Source organism: Phocoena phocoena, chromosome 1 (assembly GCF_963924675.1).
Source record: "Phocoena phocoena chromosome 1, mPhoPho1.1, whole genome shotgun sequence".
NCBI classification, from domain to species: Eukaryota; Metazoa; Chordata; class Mammalia; order Artiodactyla; family Phocoenidae; genus Phocoena; species Phocoena phocoena.
In genome coordinates, this window is record NC_089219.1 from 186,630,261 (window position 1) to 186,651,351 (window position 21,091).

Below are 21,091 nucleotides of genomic sequence, written 5' to 3' on the forward strand. Positions count from 1 at the left end.
GGAAGGGGGAGGGGAGGAAAGGAGGAGGGGAGGGGGCAGGGGCCGGCAGGGCTTCTCCGCCGACGTTGCAGCCGTTGGTGACCGTTTCGGGAACACCCACCCTCACGCCCACCCGGGCAGGGGGCTGCGCTGGGGCCTCCGCTCCGGGTCGGGACGCGGGGCGGCCTCCGCCTTCGGGGCTGACACCGCCCGCCGCGTGCAGCTCTCGGGGCGGGGGCCGGGGAGCCTCTGGGCGGCCGCCCCCCGAACCCCACGCTCACGCCCCCTCAGCACGTCCGCTCGGCCCGGCCCGCGGTGCCCCCGTCTGGCTCCGTCGCCCCGCCTAGTCCCCGGCCCGGGGGCCCGCCAGGGGTCCGGGCCGGGGCGGGGGGTCCGGGGCCGGAGGGTGGGGCGCCAGGTGAAGCCGCCCGGGCCGCCGCCGCCTCCACACAAAGGACCAGGGGCTCCGCCGCCATATTGAAAACTTTCCTCCTCGCGACAACTCGCGGGGCGCGCACCCCGCACCCCCGGCGCCCCGCACCCGCCGCACCCGCACCCGGGGGCCTCCGCGCCAGCCCGCCCTCCTCCCCGCGGGCTCCGGCGCACGGCCGCGACCCCGGTGCCGGTGGTGCTGCCGCCTCTCCGTCCGGATACGAATCCCGGCCGCGCTCCGTCCGCTGTCCCCTCGCCCCGCGCAGAGGCCCAGCCGCCCGCCGGCCGGCCGCGAGCCCCGCTCGAGACTCACCGGCGGCGGCCGCACCTTGCAGATCCCTGTCTGCTCGGCTATGGGCCGAATCTTGTGGATGAAGGCGAAAGGGTCGGCGAACTCCTCCCAGCTGGGCTCGAAGACCGGGCACTCGGGCGGCGGCAGGAACTCGCCCAGCGGGCCGGGGCCGCCGAGGGCCGGCGCGGGGCGTGGGCCAGGGGCCTCCATCCTCGCGGCGCCGCGGACGCGGCTGAGCGACGGTTTTGGCCTCCTCCGGTTCCTTGGCCTTCCTTCTAATCCTTCTCCTTCTTCTTCTCCTCCTCTTCTCCTCCTCCTCCTCAGCCTCGGATCCGGTTCCTCAGACTCCGGCTCCTCCGACTCCGACTCCGACGCCGACGCCGACACCGACCGACGACGCCGCGCCGCGCCAGCCACGCCGTGCGCCTCCGCCGCCACGGCGAGGAAAAGGAGTCCCACCCCACCCCCACCCGGCCCGTGCTGAGCGCCCGCCTCCGGGCCGGGCGGGGCGGCCCCCGGGGGACGGAGCTCGTTCTCACCGTCCAGCCCAGCCGGCAGCCACTGACCACTGACTACGTGCCAGAACCCCTTCCCTCCCTCGGGAAGTTACGGGTCTGAGGGAAAAGCCGGGCCCACGGGTGTACGCTCCGTCCCGTCCCGCCCCGTGGGAAGCGCCGTGGTGGAAGTGCAAGGACACCTGGTCAGAACCCGAGGGGCGCAGGGTGTCGGGGACGGAGGAGGCTTTTCCAGATAGAGGGAAGAGCTTGAACGTGACAACAGCCTGTAGGTGAGAAAACAACAGTTAGGAGGATAATAAACTAACACTCTGATCACTTCATCTCCTAGGCCCTGTGCCACGGGCTTTCATGATTAATCTTTAATATACACAGCAACCCTACGAGGCAGGTACTCGTTTCCATTTTACAAATAACGACAGAGAGGCATAGGTTGATTAAGAAATTTGCCCAAATTCCTAGGTTAACAAGTGGTGGAGGCTTCACTTATTGGAAGGTAGGGTGTTGCAGGGAAGTGTGGTCCGCGAGCAATACACGGCGAAACTGGATGTGAGAAGAGCGGGAGCCTTGAAATAATCCAGATGAGGAATGATGGGGCCTAAATTAAGGCAGTGGTGCAATTCATTAGGAGGGAGGGATGCAAATGGAGGGCATAAAAGTGACAAGTTGGGAAGGAGCGATTCAGGGGTATAGGTACATGCCTGAGTGGGTGCGGCCACTGGCATCGCTGGGGAACAAGAAGTCAGTCTGGGGAGGGAGCTCGTGGGTCCACTTCTGGCCATGTTGAGTCTGAGGTGTCTGGTACAGTTGGAGATACCCAACAGGCTCAGCATATAAATCAGAAGGAGAGAGATCAGAAGTGGAGATGTAAATCTGGGAGTGATTAGCCTGAATGAGAGCCTTTCTTTATCTGATGCTTACTGTGTGTAAGACATCCTTGTAAATGCCTTGTGTGTAGTGGTATATTCGCTCCTTGAAGCTTCACTCCCACCCGGCTTGGAAGGCACTGCTATTACCCCCATTTTGCAGAGCAGATCATGAAGGCACTTTAAGAGGTAAGAACAATTTTGACACATGGGTGGGGGTCAGGTAATGTCCTTCCCCAGAAAAGGGGAGAGAACTCAAAAAGTAGGACTTCAACATTAAAAAAGATCTCTTTTATCCAGAGAGCAGCCAAACCCATGGAAGGACTGTTTGCCAGGGCCTCCTTCGTAGGTAGGTGTCAACACAGTTCTAGCCCTGCTTTTAGATACACCTGGAGGTGTATCATCCTTGAGGATTCTTCGACTAAAAGGCCGGCGAGGGGAGAAAGCTCCTCTTCAGTAAACTCTTAAGTAAACCGAAAGGTCCTTGGAGAAGGCAGGCCTTATTTGTCTAGGGCTTTGGGACCTACCTAAGCCATGACAATGGAGACTGAGGCCAAGGGCAGCTGGCATCCTAGTAGAGAAAAAGTCATCGGTGTAAGAAGGATATGAGATAGCAAGTTAGAATCTAGGTGCAGGGGATAGAGGAGTCGGCTGCAAAAAATGGTTTTAACTTTTCTGAATCTTTCAAATTTTTTCACAGTAAAACGTTGGGGAGAAAAAAATCCTCGTTGTTGCTCTTTGCCGTGGGCGGTCTGTGCTTTAGAGGGTCTCGCTAGACTTGATTTCCTGTCATGTGCTCTTTCCTAGGAGCAACGTTAAGACTATTTTCACACTTAGCATTGGCATCCGCTAAGCCAGGTAGGCATAACTTTGAGGAAAACTCTAGACACGTACGGATTACGACCGTGATGCAGGACAGCGAACCCACGGAAAACTCTCCAGTCCCCAGGTGCCCGCGGGCCGCCCCCGCCCCTCCCGGCCTCGCGTCCCCAACTTCCGGTAGCGACCCCAGCCACGGGATTTCGTGGCTCCAGACTGCGCAGCGGCTGTCGGCTCCCCGCGGACGCGTCGTGACGCTGAGAGAGGGTCGGCCGCCAGGCGGCGAGGGGACCATAGAGTTCCTCCGGAAAAAGGTGCTGCGCCCGCGGCCGCTCCTCCCGCGGGGAGGCGGAGACGCTCCCGGCCCTTTATGATGTGTGTTTACATGCGCGGAGGGATCCACCCAGCTGACAGCGGCGCCGCGCCGGTCCTTCTTTTTTTAAAGAGCCCGGCCGCGGGCGCTGATTGGCCGGCCGGCGTGGGCGCTGATTGGCCGAACGGCGCGGCGCTTGGGGGCGGGGCACGCGCCTCATTGTCTGCTCCGCGGGCGCAGGGCTCCCCAGTGGCTGTGCTGCGCTCTCGGTCGGAGGTCTGGGTCTCTGGGCAGCTGGCAGCGAGGCAGGGGCGGGCCAGCGTCGCCGCCGGATCCGGGGCCGCGGCCGGTGGGTGGCAGTCCCGGCGGCCGGAGCGTAACCGAGCCCTGTCCGGATGCCACGTGTCCAGGAACCCCTCCTCACCCGGGACGACACCCCGCCCCGCCGGGCTCCGTCTCCAGCCGCCGCCTGTGTGCGGCCCCGGAGCCTCGCACACGTCCCTGGGGTCTCTATCCTCCTCCTGCCCGCTCAGCCCCCAGGCCTCCCGAACAGCCTGCCCGACCCCACCCGGCCCGCGCCCCTGGCTCTGCATCCTGCACCCCGGGCCGGCCGCCCGGTGATGGGGCGCCCCCGCGTTCCTCCGGGCGCCGCAGACTCGCAAACTCGGGGGCGACCTGGTCCCGCGCCCACCTCCGGACTGGGTTCCGGGAGTGGGGAGGCCGGCTCCCCGGCGGCCGCGAAGGGGGCGGCCCGCGCGGCACGTAGCGCACGTGGAGGGCAGCTCCCGCCCCGAGGCCGCCGCCGCCTCCGGCTGCTTTCCTGGCGCGCGGGGTGGGCGTGCGTCTGCGCTCCGCGCGGCCCCCGGTCTCTGCGAGCGTCCCTTGCACAGCGCTCGTCCCTCCCCAACGCTGCTGGACCTCCTCTCTCCTCTCCTTTCGCCTAATTTCACCGACGCACAGGCCTTTCCTTAGCCTCCTCACGATCCTGCTCGGCCCCTCCCTCTAGTCCACTGTCGTCCTCTCCCACCCCTTTGGGGGCCCGAATGCTTGGTGTCAGATGTCCCCTGTGGAGACAGACCCACAGACCTTGAGATCTCAGGATGAGCTGCCGCCTTGGTGGCCTCCGTGTTTTGCTTTATTTTGTGCACTCCCACGGCGTCTCTCTATTCCTGTTCCTTTAACCAGGCATTTGTCTTTTTCCACTGCCGTCCCTGCCCTCGTGCCCTACACAGGCAAGGGTTTCCACCGGATTGTAAACCGCTGGAGGGAGGGAGTCACGGTCTCCAGCCGGGGACCAGGCACGTGGTAGGAGCTCCACACGTTTGTTGAAGGGGAAGGGAAATGGCCTTTAGTGTCTGTGGCTCTGTCTGGCTGAGGATGGAGTTTTGGACCGGACAAGGAGAAGAATCTGGTTGCCCAGGGTAAGCAGGAAGAGGTCTCACAACAGATCAGTGGGGGGGGCGGGGGGGGGGCGGGGGGGGGGCGGGGGGGGCACGCACTGGGATGCGCCCCTGACATTCCCCAGCTCCCCTGCCCTGCTTATTTCCCTGGAAGCAGCAACCCCTCCTGCTCTGCTGGATGTCTCTTTGGTGGGACTTCTGTGCTCCCGGTTCTGCCCCAGCCGCAGCTATGGGGGCTGCCCTTGCAGATCAGCTCCCACGGAGACAAGGGTCTCATCCCTGGGCTTCTGTCTCTGGGAGCATCCTCTCTTCCTCTCCAGTCATGGGACCCCCTTCTCTCTGGCTCAGCCCAAAGGGATCCAGGATCAGGACTTTGGTTTACCTGGGTGTGTGGGTCCCTCCCCAGGGAGGCTCAGTCCTGGTGCCGCCAGCCCTGCCCATAGGGCTGGGGCAGGGTAGCAGCGTTACCCACACTCCCTTCGGGGTGTTCCCTCCCATTCAGGTTGGGCCACTTTGGAGGTTCTGGACTCTGCTGGGAAAAGGTGAGAGGCAGAGAGAAGAACTCAAGTTCCTTGTTCACACTGCAGCCGCCACCGTCACCCCTAAGGAAGGTCTCTGGACTGAGGACCCCTCTCAGCATGCTCTAGGGCCTTGGATGGTTGGAATGTTTGAAATTCTCTGCATCCAGGATGAAAGTCTTGCAACAGGAATAAAAGGACTTCTACACTAATTATATCTGAACTTCCCAGAGCACTCCCGAATCCACCGTGCTCGTTTGAAATCCAGTGTTCAACCAAATCCTGTCACATGTCCGGCACAGGGTCTGACACAAAATCCTAACGCTGAGTCCCTTTCTTCTCTCCCCTGGCAGGAAGGGATGCTATCTGCGCACCTAGAGATACTGTGCGACCAGGAATAGGACCACACCAGTGGCTGGGAGTAATTCATAGTCTATGGGACATACCAACCCCGTGAAGTAGATGGGTGATACTGCCGCCATTTTTCAAATGGAGAAACTGAGACTCAGAAGAGTTTATTAGGCAAAATCACACAGGTAACAACAGAGCTAGGACTGGAATGGGAACACTGGAGCCTGTGATCTTCCCTAAACACCAAGCTGAGGAAAGAGAACATGGAAACCCCATCCCAAATCTGACCACCAGCTGGCCCTGCAGCTGCCAACATGTGTCCATTCTCTCCCCTCTAAGCCACGCTGGTTTCACACTTTCTGGACTGTCATCTATAGTACCTTCACTTACATTCTAACGGTTTCACAAAACAATACTTGCACTTATACAGAGATGCACGTGCCAGTTGAGACTCACGAGGTTGGCTTTGTAACCTATTATGGATTCTGACCCTCAGTTGGAAAAATGCTGCTTGGAGGTTAGTTTTTCCTGTTGTTTGCTAGCTTTCAAGAAGATGTAGCTGCAGTAGTTTCTTCACACCCACCTCACCTCAAGGTTTGGCCATTGCTCCTTGCCATGTCTTCCCTACATCCTCCAGAACGCTGTCCACATCACATACAAGATCAATCCCTATTGCTTATCTCTTCGGTCTGTTTTGTACTGTTTATTATTCACTTGGCTGCAATCTTCTATTCATTTCCCTCCTACCTCTGCCCACAGTCCTTCAACTCAAGGGGTCACTTTGTGCCCCATCTTTTCAGGTGCCCAGTATAAGACCAGGACCTAGCATAGTCTTCAAGTCTCCCAAGACCTGACTTAGAGCAAAGGCCAAAGACTCAGATGCCTTCAGGGGACAGAAATAAATGAGAGAAACCAGCCAGGTGGACGCTGAAGAAGAGAATGCACATCCGGCGACCGGGGCCATCACTGCTCAGGCCAGGGTGGCGGCAAGTTGCAATTTTCAAGAGAAGCCAGAAGTCTAATTATTTATACAATCTTTCCTAATTTTTAGATGTTCAATCTTCAATCAAATTTCTAAAAAACAGTGTGTGGCCCAACCAGACGTGCTTGTGGTCCGAGTGTGTTCTGGGTGGAGCCACCTCCCTGGAGAGGCTGGTGGGGTGATGAGTTTGCTGACCTTCAGGGAGAACAATGGTTACCAAGGGAGCACCAGAGAGAGACGCTGAGGGATAGAGGTGAGCTCCTGCCCATCTCCCCACCTCCCTGCCGGGGCTCAAGTTCATGCTTCTAGGCTGGAAGGAGAGCTCTAACTTCCAGCAAAGTCTGGAGCCCACACCTGGGACACACCATGGCAACAGGCATAGCATCTCAGACGGCTCACCCCGGTCTGCGCTGCTGCCGAGGGACCTGCCAGGGCTTGTTTAGTATTTATTTTCATTTTACATCCCCTGTGCTTCAATTAAAAAATACCTATTTTCCCCTCTTCCTCCACTGTTTGCCCCCTCTAAGGCCCTCAGAGGAGTGCGAATCAGGTGCCAAGATGCAGAAGTGTTCTCAAAGTGCTGTGCGTCTGTTTAAGAGTCTAAAAGTAAACATTTGGGTGGGGATTTAGCAATAAAGGGAGATGGATGTCTCAAATATGACAGAAAGGAAGGCATTGCTGGTCTCCGTGTTTGAAAAACAGTCATTGTTAGCACAAAAGCGCTGACATTTATTGAGTGCTTGCTGTATGCTGGGCATTTTCCTGTGGATGATTTCTTCTCATCCTCATAAGAACACCTGAGAGTAGCCATCGTTATCTTTAGTTTCTAGATGAGGAACTGGGGCTCAGAGAGACTGAGTCATTTGGCCGAGGTCACACGGCCAGTAAGTTTAACAGAAGCACATTCTGGCCCGAGTCTGAGTCTAAGTCGAGAATCTGAGCTCTTAACCATTGCACACGTATTGCCCTTCTCTGTTGTACTGCCCGGTCCTCCTGGCACTGCTGTGTCCCTGGCACCTAGCACATGTTTGTGGAAGAGGTAGATGACCACTCACCGTATCGCATCATCCCGATAACTAGTGACTTAATACATACTTGTTGAGCTCGCTCTCTGGGCCAGGTACTGTGCGAAGTGCTGTGGATGTGACATCGGATAAAACAAAGGCCGGGCCATCAGCCTAGTGGATAGAGACAGACAGCGACACATGCGAGGAGGATAGCTTCTGGTAGCAAGAAATGCTAAGAAAATAGAATGCGTGGTAGCGCAACGGGAGGACGGGAGAGGTGGCGAGAGGCGACTTTAGCCACGATGACTGGAGGCCAGAGACAGCACGTCTGATCTCTGATGTGGGTATTGGGAGGGGTCGGCTCTCGGAAAGTCTCCGGAGGAAAGTTCTAAGAAGAAGACCAAATGCAAAGCCCTGAGTTGAGAAACACCTTGGTTTGTCCGAGGGATGCCCCCTCCCGCGAGGGGGAGGAGGGGCGGGGAGTGGGGGGGACGGGAGATGGAGTCAAAGAGACAGATGGCCAGTCAGGCAGGACCCAGGAGGCTGTGGTCTGGAGTTCACGAAGGGATATCACTCGGTCTACGATGTAAAAGACCTCTTTGCCGCGTGGAGGGAAGGTTACAGGAGAACACGGGTGGAGAGGAGGGACCAGTTAGGTGGTGGCCGTGGTCCAGGCATCAGGTGATGATGGTGTGGACTCGGGTTGCAGCAGCAGAGATGGAGAGAAAGGGTCGTATTCCGGGTGCATTTTGGAGGAAAAGGTAACAGGACTGAGTAGATTGAACGTGGAGTGTTAAGGAGAGAGAGGCATTGAGGACTTTTCCCATGAGTAGCTGGAAAAATGGTGGTGCTATTTACTGAGATGGGGAAAACTTGGGGAGGAAAAGATTTGGGAAATAGGAAGAGTCTATAATTCTATTTGGCTCTGTTAAAATTGAGATACCTGTAATCCAAAAGGAGGTGGTGAAGAGTCAGGTAATTTGGAGCTCAGGACAGAGGCCAAAGCTAGAGGTAAGATCAGCCCTAGGAGTTCTCAGTGTGTGCGTGCGTGTGTGTGTGTGTGTGTGTGTGTGTGTCTGTGTGTGTGCGCGTGCACGTATATATGAAACGTACGTATATATGAAAGGATATATGTAGATATGCACACACCTTATATGTATTTGTATGTACACACGTGTATGCACACGCCTGTAATGTACACAGCGCTTAAAGCCACGGGACTGGGTCAGAACCCTGGGACCCTCGACAGTCACTGGCTGGGAAGAGGAGAAGCCAGGGAAAGAACCAGGGAAGGAAGGCCAGGCTGGCGAGCGCTGCACGGGAAGGGTGTCTCAGGGAGGAAGGGGCTGAGTGAGATGCAGGAGGAAATGGCGGCGAAGTGAGACAGATGATGACGACACAGCTTTCCAGGGGTGTTGCTCTTGAGGGCTGCAGAGGGACGGGGCAGGATTTGGAGAGAACATGAATTCAGGGAGGGATTTGCTTTTTGCTTTTTTTACCCACCGGAAGATAGCAGACGTCCTTTTTACAGTGACGGGAATGGTCCAGGAGACCGGGAAAAGTGGCAACGTCGCAGAAGTGAAAAAGGGTAACTGCAAGGGTGACAAAGTCAGAAGGTGAGAGGGAATGAGAGTCGGGAGCCAGCCAACCACCGAGGGCGGGAGGGACGGGGTAGAGGGAGGGCGTGCTGGGGGGCAGTTCCGTGCTTCTCAGGTAAGCACCGCCCACAGGTTAAGTCCTGGCCGGGTGTAGCCCTGATGATGGGACAGGTGGCAGGACACAGAGCAACGTCACAGAGGAGCTCAGCTCAAGGCTGGAGAGCTGGGGGGAGGGGCCCAGTCGCTGTGCGGGTCCTCAGCACCCCAACTCTTCTTTCTCTCTCTCCTGGTCTCCCAGGAGCCTGTCAAACTCAGGGCTCAGCGAGGGTAGCGCTCCCGCTGGTGTGACAGGTAAACCGCACAGGAGGGGCAGAGGGAACAGGGCTGTTCCCTTGAGGGTGAATTCCTCCGGCTATAGTTGTAGAGCCTTTTATTCAGTCAGTATATGTATCCATGTATTTATGTTCTAGAAAAAAGAAGCCTATTTCTGTTACATGTAGTGGTTTGTATCTGAATGACCTATCTGACTTAAGGAAACCAGGTAAGGAAAGTTTAAGCCTTCCTATCATATATAAGTACTGTTTTTGTAACTCTTATCAAAAGGCTAAATGGTTAAGGGAGGGAAGCATGGTAACCTCTACCAAAATATTACACTGGCAGGGAACCATGCAAATGGGGAAATTAGAGAATAGTATAGCCTTGGGGGCATAGAAATTACTACGATTTCTTTCCTTTTGTGTCCTGACTAGGCAGACAAATGACCAAGAGTGGGAGACAAGGTATATCAGAGCCTTTCCACTGATCATTTAATCAGAAAATCAGCAAAACAGAAAACACATTCTCTCCGGAGAAAAGACAATCAGGAAAACACATTCTCTCCGGAGAAAAGACACTAACAGGGAAAAAGCAGCCCACAAGTGCTTTTGAGTCTGAGCCAGCCTGAATTCCAGCAGCCCACCACTCACAAAAGGATTTTCTTTTTTACTCTGAGTTAACAGAATCATGTTGTTTTTTTGTTGTGGAGCGCGGGCTCAGTAGCTGTGGCGCACGGGCTTAGTTGCTCCGCGGCACGTGGGATCTTCCCGGACCAGGGCTCGAACCTGTGTCCCCTTCATTGGCAGATGGATTCTTTTTTTTTTTTTTTTTTTTTTTTTTTTTTGCGTTACGCGGGCCTCTCAATGCTGTGGCCTGTCCCGCCACGGAGCACAGGCTCCGGACGCGCAGGCCCAGCGGCCATGGCTCACGGGCCCAGCCGCTCCGCGGCATGTGGGATCTTCCCGGACCGGGGCACGAACCCACGTCCCCTGCATCGGCAGGCGGACTCCCAACCACTGCGCCACCAGGGAAGCCCCTGGCAGATGGATTCTTAACCACTGCGCCACCAGGGAAGTCCCAGAATCATGTTCTAATCAAGGTCTGTGAATGAGATTAAGGATTGGGATAAATTAAGGACGCCCTTTACAAGAAGTAAGAAAGGCACCAAATTACTTAGCAACACTTCAAGTTCAGCTATTTTAATAAATTGTTTGACTTTTGTTTAAAAAAGTAGGGGGGCTTCCCTGGTGGGGCAGTGGTTGAGAGTCCGCCTGCCGATGCAGGGTACGTGGGTTCGTGCCCCGGTCCGGGAGGATCCCACATGCCACGGAGCGGCTGGGCCCGTGAGCCATGGCCGCTGAACCTGCACTTCCGGAGCCTGTGCTCCGCAACGGGAGAGGCCGCAACAGTGAGAGGCCCGCGTACTGCAAAAAAAATAAAAATAAAAAAGTAGGGGTGGGTGGTGACCATCTTTCTAAGATAAACGGCCCTCATCACTGAAGGCCCAGCAGGCTGTTATCATTTGAGCAGGGAGAGCCCTGGGGAAGTGGAATCTCCAGACAAACCTACAAAGAGAAGGCAGCAAACGTCCCAGGACAGGTGGCCTCCCGTCTTGAGGCCGGGAAGAAGGCTTAGGTTCCCAGGTCAGGCAGAAAGGCGGGCCTGGGAAGTGAGTTAACCGTAGTGAGATGAAGGCTGGAATAGGGCCGTCGGGAGGGCCAGGCTCCCAGGAGACGGGGAGGTGGAGGCGTGGACCGGGGAGCACCCCCTGCCATCCTGTCGCCCTCCTGCCCTCTTGCTGTAGGAGCTGCTATGCAGGCTTCCGTCGGGCGCTGCTGCGTCACCTTGGTGGGCGGTGGGTTCCTGTGGCTCTCATTCACTCTGAAAGTCCCCAGGGAAATTGAAGACGACCAGAACAGGATGGCTATTGAAGCCCAAGTAGCAACGTTGCTCTCACTGTGGGGATTAAGGGTGTGTGGTGGGTGTGGACAGGTAGAGTCTCGGAAATGCCCTGTACCTCTCACTGGAGAGCAGGAGACTCCGAGGGGGTGGGTGCGGAGCTGGCCGGACCCACTGGCCCACAGAGAAGCTGCACTCCCCCCCATATCTGTTAAGGCAAGGAAGACAACAAATACTGCTTGAGCCCTGGGTACTCTGGCCAGTGGTCAGACATCCTGAGAATGTGCTGGGCTTGCTCTGGGGAGACTGACCCGCTATTTCCCTGGAAAGGCTCATGGGAAACCAGTAGAGGTTAAACCCTGTTCTTTTTATGAAAGGAGGACCAGGAGTTGACTCTGCCCAGGCCGCAGGAGGGCCGTTATAGGAGAAGGAAGGATCTGGAGCCACTAGAAGACTGGCAGAATCTCACCTTCAAATATTTGGAAAAAATCCAGCAGAGAAAGAAGAGTGCATTCCGAGGAGGGGAATGGGCTCCCCAGGGGGGAAGAAGCATCAGGAGAAGAAGGGGCTCAGAGGGAAGAAGGGGGGAAGGCGGGGGGCATCGGGCCCGGCAGACAGTCCTCTCCCCGCCAAGGCCTTTGTGTGGAGGGGGAAGGAGGGAAGAGGTAACGTGGCCGCTCCAGGAGGGTGGGATCACGGCGTGAGAGAACCCTGGGGGGCGAGGGGGCCTTCGGGCCACGTGTCCAGTTCACCCAGCGTTAAGGTCAGGGGTACAGGGACCCGCTGGAGGCCACGCAGTCAGTGGCAGAGCTGAGACAATAGTCTTGGACTCCTGACTCCCAGGAGAAGGGCTTTTTCTAGTAGATCTTCTTTAAAGGAGAGCTTTGGGAAGATGAGCTGGGTAAAATCAAAAGGAATGAAAATGACTATAAAAATAGCTAATATTGGCAGTTCCCTGGCGGTCCAGTGGTTAGGACCCGGCGCATTCACTGCCGAGGGCACAGATTTGATCCCTGGTGGGGGAACTAAGATTCCACAAGCGGAGTGGCACAGACAAAAATTTAAAAAAAAAACTAATATTTATTGAGTACTTAAACCACGTGCCACGCAATTCCAGTTCAAAGAAGCCTCAGGGGCCCGTGGGGACGCAGCACCCCAGCTCCGGCACCTGGTGACTTGTTAAAATGCAGACTCTGCTTCACGAGATTCCGCACGTCTAATAAGCTTCCAAACGGGGCGATGTTGCTGGACTACCGCCCACGCTTTGCGGAGCGAGAATCTGAAACTGCCCCCTGGGGTGGGAAATAGCCAAGCAGCGAGGGCGGGACGAGCATCTGCTGGTGCCGCAGGGCATCCACCCGGCCTGCCTGCACGCTGACCGCGCTGCTGGCCGCCCCAGCGTGGCTGACGGTCGGCACCTGCTCGAGGCCCCGGTCGGACCGCAGCGGCCTCCCGTACACGCTGCTGCCCACCGGGCGGGCGCTGGCCTGGCCTGGCTCAGGGAGGCCGGCCTCCGCATTTCCAGCCTCTTCGGCCCACAGGTCTCGGCGGGGCGGCGCCGATTCCCGCCCCGCCGGAGGCCCATTCCCCCGAGGGCGGCGTCGGGGCGGGGCCTCTCGCCGGGAGCCCTACTCCCAGCGGACGACGGACCACGCCTTCCTCTTGAGCTGAGCCGCGAAGCTCTCGGAGTACTTCCTGCTGCTGGAGGACGGCACCTTGTGCGCCCCCAACTTCATCACCACGTTCAGTGGAAAGCGGACACCCTGGGGTCCCAGCCCTGGTCGCTCCTGGAGTTCTCCAACCTGGGCTTCCAGGGCAGGCTCTTCCGCAGCGGGGACCCCCGGTGCTGGCCCACTTCCTCCTCCTCTTCTACGGGGAGAAGCCCCTCGCCAGGCTCCTCCCTCACTTCCGCACCCTCCTGGCCCAGAAGGACCCGATCCTCTGCAGACCGTTCCTGTTCTACCACCGAGTCCCCTACCATGCGCCGAACGACACAGCCAGAAGGCCTCGGGCATGCCGAAAAAGAGCCCCTAAGCCCCTGACAACCCACCAGGAGCCGTGTTCACAGACATGAAGGTTTTTGAGGTCCATTTCCCCTGGCAGGCCTACAGTCTGGACGAGTCCTTTTGGACCCACAGCGCAGGGAACCACCTGACTGTCATCCTGAACCACCCAGCGGACCTGAGGAGGGTGCAGGTACTGCCGGGCACCATCGTGGATGGCAAGCACGCCCTGGAGAAGGGGCAGGTGGAGCTGGGCTACGAGCCCGAGGGGACACCGCAGCGCTGCACCAGCCTCGCCTTGCTGGGCCACCTCCTGGAAGGGCAGCCGGATCAGGAGGTAGTCCCACAGAGCGTGGGGCACGAGGTGAGCTGCGTGAGGCCGGTGGCGAACGCTAACCAGGTGGGTGGGCTCAGCGTCAGGCACATCTGCCTCTGGGAGGAACATGCCAGGGACATGGGGGCAGCTCAGGAGGAAGTAACTCAGTAAGGCGAAGAAAACTGAAAATCTTGCAGCTCTGTCATTCTAGCCTATCTGAGTGACCCGGGGGTGGGGTGGGGATGCCAGGGAATGAGGGGCAGAGAGGGAAGACGTGGTCATGCTTCTGGTGCCACCGAGATGCTAGACCTGTTCCTCCCCTCTCCTACCCAAACAAGCGACTCTTATAGGTTGTCTTTTTCTGGGCTGGATATAGCTTAGCCCGGTTTGGGACAAGGCCTTGGTCATTCCCAGAATCTATCCCTGGGATGCTGAGATCAGCACAAATACAGGGTGTTGGTGTGTGTGTTCGCACATAGTTAGAGGCCGGGGTGAGGGGTAGCAGGAGGGGAAATCACGGCCAGGCCCTGGAATTTACACCATAAGAAGCCAAGGAAGGGCCTCTCATCAGAAGTCGAACTCTCTGAGGCTCTGGAATGCAGCAGATGGACGCGTACCAATAAAACTAAGCCCCTGACTCTGTCCTTTTAAGCTGTTCCGTGGCGCCAATCTAGTTCCCTTCTTCCCTCACAAACGAACTCGGGCACAAATAGCTTATAACCGAAGCTTCACTTTCTCCTCCGCATTCTGCATTCTGGCTTCTGCATCCCGGCGCTGCTGAAACTCCTATCTGTAAAGACAAAAATAGTCAAAAACCTAGTGGCATTTTTGTTTTCAGATCTCACTCCCTTCACTCTCTGGAGCAGGTACACAGTACAAATCAGTCTTCTTCCCTGACTTCTGGGCTTCATCCATTCATCAGAATGACTGAATCCCCACTGTGTGCCAGGGACAAAAAAAGTTCCTCTTGGGCTTAAGAAGTACAGGGTCCTTGGGGGAGTACAGACCTGTGTTGAAACTTTATTGGGAGCTTAGGAAAGGCTTTTTGGAAGACGTGTAAGCCTAGACCTGCCAGATAATTGGAGAAGATAGCCAGGTGATGAGGAAAGAAGGTCAGGGAAATTTTCCAGTAAAAGAAACAGCATGTAGAGAAGTGGGCCAGAGGTGAGAAGAAACCTGGCTCATTTGGGGAAAAAAAATCATTTAGTGGGGCTGGCGATGGAGGGCAAGCTGGAGTAGTGGTGGGACAGAAGATGAGGCCACAGGACTAAGAAAAGACCTGCTTACAAAGGACCATGGACAGTTCAGTGGGGGAAAGAATAGTCTTTTCAACAAGTGGTGGTGGAACAGCTGAATACCCATGTACAAAAGAAGGAAGTGTGACTCCTACCTCACATTGTATTCAAAGTGAACTCAGAATGGATCACAGACCTAGTTGTAAGAGCTAAAAGCTATAAAACGCTTAGAAGAAAACACAGGTGTAAATCGTTGTGACCTTGGATTAGGCAGTAGATTATTAAGTATGACACCAAAAGCACAAGTCATCAAAGAATAGATAAATTGGACTTCATCAAAATTAAAAATTTTTGTGGTTCATAGCACACTATCAATGAAGTGAAAAGACAACCCACAGAATGGAAGAAAATATTTGCAAATCATATGTCTGATGAGAGACTGGTATCCAGAATATATAAAGAAAGCTTACACACAATAATAGACAAATAACCCAATTAAAAATGGGCAAAGGATCTGAATAGACATGTCTCCAAAGAAGATACAAAAATGGCCAATAAGCAGGTGAAAAGACACTCATCATTAGTCATTAGGGAAATGCAAATCAAAACCACAGTGAAATACCACTTCACACCCACTAGGACAGCTATTTAAAAAACAGAAAATAAGGGCTTCCCGGGTGGCACAGTGATTAAGAATCCACCTGCCAACGCAGGGAACACGGGTTCAAGCCCTGGTCCAGGAAGATCCCACATGCTGTGGAGCAACTAAGCCCGTGCGCCACAACTACTGAGCCTGCGAGCCACAACTACTGAGCCCACGTGCCACAACTATTGAAGCCCGTGCACCTAGAGCCCATGCTCTGCAACAAGAGAAGCCACCGCAATGAGAAACTCGTGCACCGCAGTGAAGAGTAGCCACTGCTCGCCGCAACTAGAGAAAGCCCGCGCACAGCAACGAAGACCCAATGCAGCCAAAATAAATAAATTAAATAAATAAATAAATAAATAACAGAAAATAAGTGTTGGTGAGGTGTGGAGAAGTTGGAGCCTTATACATGGTGGTGGGGTTGTAAAATGGGGCAGCCACTTTGGAAGACCACTGAACAATCCTCAAAATGTTAGATAGAGTTACCAGATGATCCAGCAATTCCACTCCTAGGTCTGTAGGAATGAAAAGGAATGAAAAAATGAGAACATATATCCACACAAAGACTTACAAATGAATGGTCATGGCAGCATTATAATAACCAACATGTGGAAACAATCCACATGTCCAGCAACTGATGGATGCATAAACAAAATGTGGTATTATCAGATGATGAAAATGGAATACTACTCAGCTACAAAAAGGAATGGAATACTGATACACGCTACAACATGCACAAACCTTCAAAACACTGGGCTACGTGAAAGAAATCAGTCACGAAAGGTCACATAGTATATGATTCCACTTGTATGAAATGTTCACAATAAGCAAGTCCAAAGGGACTCGTACGGGGGTGATGAAAATGCTCTAAAATTGATTGTGGTAATGGTTGCACTCTGTGAATATACTACAAACTATTGAATTGTATACTTCAAGAAGAGTGAATTTTAGGGTATGTGAATTATATCTCAATAAGGCAGCTAGTTGTTTAAAAGCCGTAGAAGCAAATGAAAGGGTTTAGAATACCCTGGTGGCAACAAAGAATCACGGAGCAGTTCTGAGCAGGAGAGCGGAGTGACTGTTCGTGCTTTGGGGGGTCACCCCAGGCATCCCGGTGGGGCAGCCAGGGGGTCAGGATAGGCAGCCGATGAGAACTTGGCTCGGGACAGGCACTCCCTCCCCTTCCTCCTTCCAGCCCTCAGCTTTCTTCTCACCAATCAATCATAAACTAACCTGTTTTTCCACCTACCTCTCTGACTAGTCGTGGTCTCCATCTCCACCATCCCTAAATGTGGGAAAATTCCGAGGGCTTTCACTCTGTCCGTATCTTCTTTCTTTGATGACTTTCAATCACGGTCAGAGCCTTATCTGAATGAACTTTGAGGCACCACCCACGTCGACATCACCCTCTGGGGTGTCCAATCTGAGCCTCTGAGTCCCGTATCCAGCTGATGACGACACTCTCCACTTGGGTTTAACTGTCACCTCAGCCCAGCACGTCTGACACCAAATTCTTTAGCTTGTATGTGTTTCTGGCAATGGTTACCTCACATACATAAACTCAAAATCCTAAAACAGTGCTTTGAAAAAATGGTCTATGAACGACTTGCATCAGAATCCCCTGGAATTGCTTATTTAAAATGCTTTTACCCAACCTCGCTCGTTCTCCCATCAAAGTGCTTCAACTGCCGTAAGCTCCTACTTTCCCATCCACCCCAGTCTAGGCCTGCCGCTTAGGCTCATGTCCAGACTTTTCCTGACTGACCACTACATGTCAGGCCCCGGGCACAGGGACAGAGTAAAAGCCTGTGGACTCTGGCCTTGAAGAGCTTCTAGTCCAGAGAGAGAGACAAGTGAAATACTTTATTAAAGGGGCAGAGAAGAGACTTCCCTGGTGGCGCAGTGGTTAAGAATCCGCCTGCCAATGAGGGAACACAGGTTGGAGCCCTGGTCCGGGAAGATCCCACATGCCGCAGAGCAACTAAGCCCGTGCGCCACAACTAGTGAGCCTGCGCTCTAGAGCCCACGAGCCACAACTACTGAGCCCGCGTGCTGCAACTACTGAAGCCCGCGTGCTGCAACTACTGAAGCCCGTGTGCTGCAACTACTGAGCCCGCGTGCTGCAACTACTGAAGCCCACATGCCTAGAGCCCGTGCTCCACTCAGGCTCTTTTCTTCTCCTGGGCTTTGCAATCCCCTGATGGCCTCCTGACTCTCTTTTCATTGAGGCTTCTGTTAATTTTCACCGCAAGCTCCCCGCTTCTTGGGGATCTTGGTCGTTAGGTGGGGCTCCGGTGCGGGTGGGGAGGAATGAAAGTTCCCACCAGGCCCCCACGCCCTCCGAGTGGTCCCTCAGCAGCCCGTCGGGCTCCCCTCAGGTCAGTCCTTGCTGACCTTTTCCCTCCCTCCACGCCTGCCACATCCTCTGCTTTGCGTCCTCATGGATTGCCTCCGTGTCTTGGGAGCTGGGCTCCTGCTCCCAAGTGCTGGCCCGGCAGGACAGGACCTGGCTTCCTGGTGAGACTGGGGAGGCCTGGACACCCATCACCAGGGAGCTGGGGAGAGCCCACTGCCTCCATTCCCCCACGCCGGCCCCAGTCCAGGACCCAGCGGCAACCCTTTGCTTCCAGCTTTTCATTCATCCAAACCTTCACTGAGTACCCAAGGGGTGCCAGGCACCTGTGCAAACTTTCCCCTCTCCTGAAGCCTTGGGCTCTATCCACGGGTTAACCAGCCTCAATGGAAAACCCGGACGGAGGCTTTGTTGTCACCAAACCTGGGTTTTGGTCCCAGCTCCACTTCCGAGCTGAGAGATCTTAAAACGTTGTTAACCCCTCGGAGCCGTCTCCCCACTCTAACCGAGGATTCCACCCGCCGCACAGCGTTGGCACGAGGGTTAAAGGGAATCAAACATGAGAGGCAGGTGCCAGACCCCCAGGTGCATCAGCTTGTCTGCCCGTTCACTCTGGGTGCCGAGGCTCAGCATGTAGAGCCCCCAGCCCTCCCCCCACCCCCACGGAGGAGGACCCCAGGCCTCCACTCACTCCCAGGCAGTGTCTGGGGGGCTCCTACTACAGGTCTGAGCTCCTTCCCTCCCTCCTGGGAGCCCCCGCAGGCCCGGGCAGGTAGGGGTTTCCACTGCGTTGCCTGCCTGACCCCAGGTGGGCGGGGAGGGGCAGACTTCCCACCAGAAGGCCTCAGGGCGCGCACCTCCTCTTTCTGGTTGGGCTGCTTTAGGATCTGGTTGGATCCCTGGAAGCAGTACCGTCACCCAGAGGGCTGACAGACAGGGCAGCCAGGGCTCCCTGCTCCTGGGGCACTGGGGCAGCTCCCTTGCAGGGCAGGAGCACGGGGCGGGGTCTGGACCTCTGTGATCCCAAATGGTCTCATCTGTAGGACGAAGACATTCAGGGCTGCTGAGGGAGAAAGTGAAGGCGGCACGTGTGAGGGGTCAGTCTCAAGAGACACACCGCGTCAGGTCACACTACCGTTAGCCCCGTCAGCCAACCTCCAGGCTTTCCCTCCCCTCCCTGCCAACCTAGGAGCAGGGCCTGTCCTGGCTGGAAGTCAGTTTCCGCACCTAAGAGACAGGAATGCCACTTCCCCGAGGAGCTGAAACCTCGAGGGACGCAATCACTGCCTGCCGAGGTGCTGGACGGCCTGACACGCAGGCAGTGATGGATCCGTTTCCCTTAGAGTCCGTCGGTGTCCTCTGGGCTCCTTCCCACCCGCACGCTGGCCCTGTCAGGCCACGGTCGGTTCAGGTGACTCTGATCCTGGCCCACAAGGCACTGACGCAGTGGGAAGGGCGCGGCCCGGCGCCCACGTGGGGCCCCTGCGAGGCCGCGTCCGAGGCAGGGACCCTCTTCTTGGCTTCAAGGAGTGAGCCCCGCCCTTTCTTGGCCTGTAACTGTTGGTGGCCATAGGGACGCTGGGACCGGAGGCAGGTCCAGAGTGTTGGGAGGAGGACACAGGGACTTGCAGGGCAGTCAGGTCTGTAACCTCGGGGAGTCAGGAACACTTGCCACGCGGCTTGCAGGATCTTAGTTCCCCGACCAGGGATCAAACCTGGGCCCTCGGCAGTGAGAGCACTGACTGCGTCCTAACCACCGGACTCTGTCAGGGAACTCCCGGGAACACTTTTCTCTTTGTTTTATTAAAGCTCTATCTTGCTTGGGCTGTGTGTGTCACTGAGGAAAGTTTTTCTAAAAAGGTGTGCCCTGACCTGGTCCCGTCGCGCAGGCCCCTCGTGGTCTGGGGCCCCGGGAGCAGCGCTTGTCCCCCAGCTCAGCTCTCTCAACACCAGAGCCTGGACGCGACGCCAGGTGAGCCCCAGTGACCCTGACGCCAGGCCCTCCAGGCCGCTCCCCGTGTGCTCCTGAGAGAACCTGGCAGAAGGGCAGAGCGTCAGGCCCCCACCTGCTGGGTCGGACAGTTGTTGGGCGGTGGGACCAGCAGTCTGTATGGACAAGCCCTCCAGGAGATTCTGATCCAGGCGAAAGAACCCTCAGGGAGGCACAAAGTTTTAAAGCTGGATAATGAAGAAGCACGTCTTCTCTAGGATGAGAAGGAGGGACGGCTTCCCCACAGCCGCCGGCAAGCCCTCGGCGGGCAGCAGGGGGTCTGCAAACACAGCCACCGCAGTGCCCCAGCCTGGACGCGGAGGGCACCCCTCCCATCAAGCGTGGCCGTCATTCCCCTTCGGTATTAGCTTGCTGGGCTGTGGTCACGAAGCGCCACAAACCGGGTGGCTTACACAACAGAAACTCATTGTCTGACAGTTCTGGGGGCCGGAATTCCAAGGTCGAGGGGTTGTCAGGCCTCTTTCCTAGGATCTGGTGAGGGGGCGCGCATAACTCCAATCTTCACGGACCTTCTCCTTTGTACGTGTCTGTGTCCAAACTCCCCCTTACATATGGACACCAGTCAGGTCGGATTCGGGGTCCACCCTCCTCCAGTTACATCCGCAGAGACCCTACTTCCAGTGACGTTCAGGTCCTGAGGAACTGAGGGTTAGGACCTCAGCATGCGGTTTGGCCGCGGGGAGGGGGGATGGTGTTCGGCGTGTAACACGTCCCGCTGAACCTGGGCCTTGGGCCTGGGTCCTTCGAGTCCCCCTGGTTTCCGTGCACCCCCTGGAAGCGGCCGTCCGTGAACAAAGTGTCCCCCTGCTGGAGGGGGGGGGGCCCTGGACCCAGAGGCTTGGCAGAGGGAGGGAGGCCCAGGCCACGCCACGGTCCAGCCACCTTAGTGGAGGTGGCCCCGCCCACCCTACCTGGGGAGCAGGGGGGCGGCGGGCCACCTCCACAAGCCCTGCCCGCTCACACAGTCCTGAGCGAATACGCGGTGGTGGTTGCCCGGCACCAGATTTGGGGTGGCTCGTCACAAAGCGTGAGACGAGTGCCACAAGCCTCAGGCCCGGAGCCTGGTCGCTAACGCGCATTCCTTCTGTCGGAGGCCCTTCTGCCAGGAACCAGCGCCGGCCCATCACTCCGATGAAGCACTCGGGTCTCACTGCTGGCGGAGTGGCTGGGAATGAGGACAGAGCTCTGCCTGTACCTAATGAATGGCCCCTCTGACCTACGTCCAAGCTGCTGGGAGCTCG

General features: G+C 56.4%; 1 protein-coding gene and 1 pseudogene across 2 annotated transcripts in view; one reads left to right on the plus strand and one right to left on the minus strand.

The window, feature by feature from the left end:
- Positions 1-898, minus strand: part of KDM5B (lysine demethylase 5B) — a 76,122-nt gene extending 75,224 nt beyond the window's left edge. Inside the window, exon 1 of one of the 2 annotated variants that reach the window (XM_065877589.1) lies at positions 740-898. The gene's annotated coding sequence lies outside the window, so the exon portion shown is untranslated. Of the gene's footprint in view, positions 1-724 lie in introns of both variants that reach the window. The other variant, XM_065877579.1, reaches the window with a different exon arrangement.
- Positions 899-9,013: 8,115 nt separating this feature from the next.
- On the plus strand, positions 9,014-13,776 carry LOC136118758 (alpha-1,3-mannosyl-glycoprotein 4-beta-N-acetylglucosaminyltransferase-like protein MGAT4E; annotated as a pseudogene).
- Positions 13,777-21,091: the final 7,315 nt, after the last annotated feature.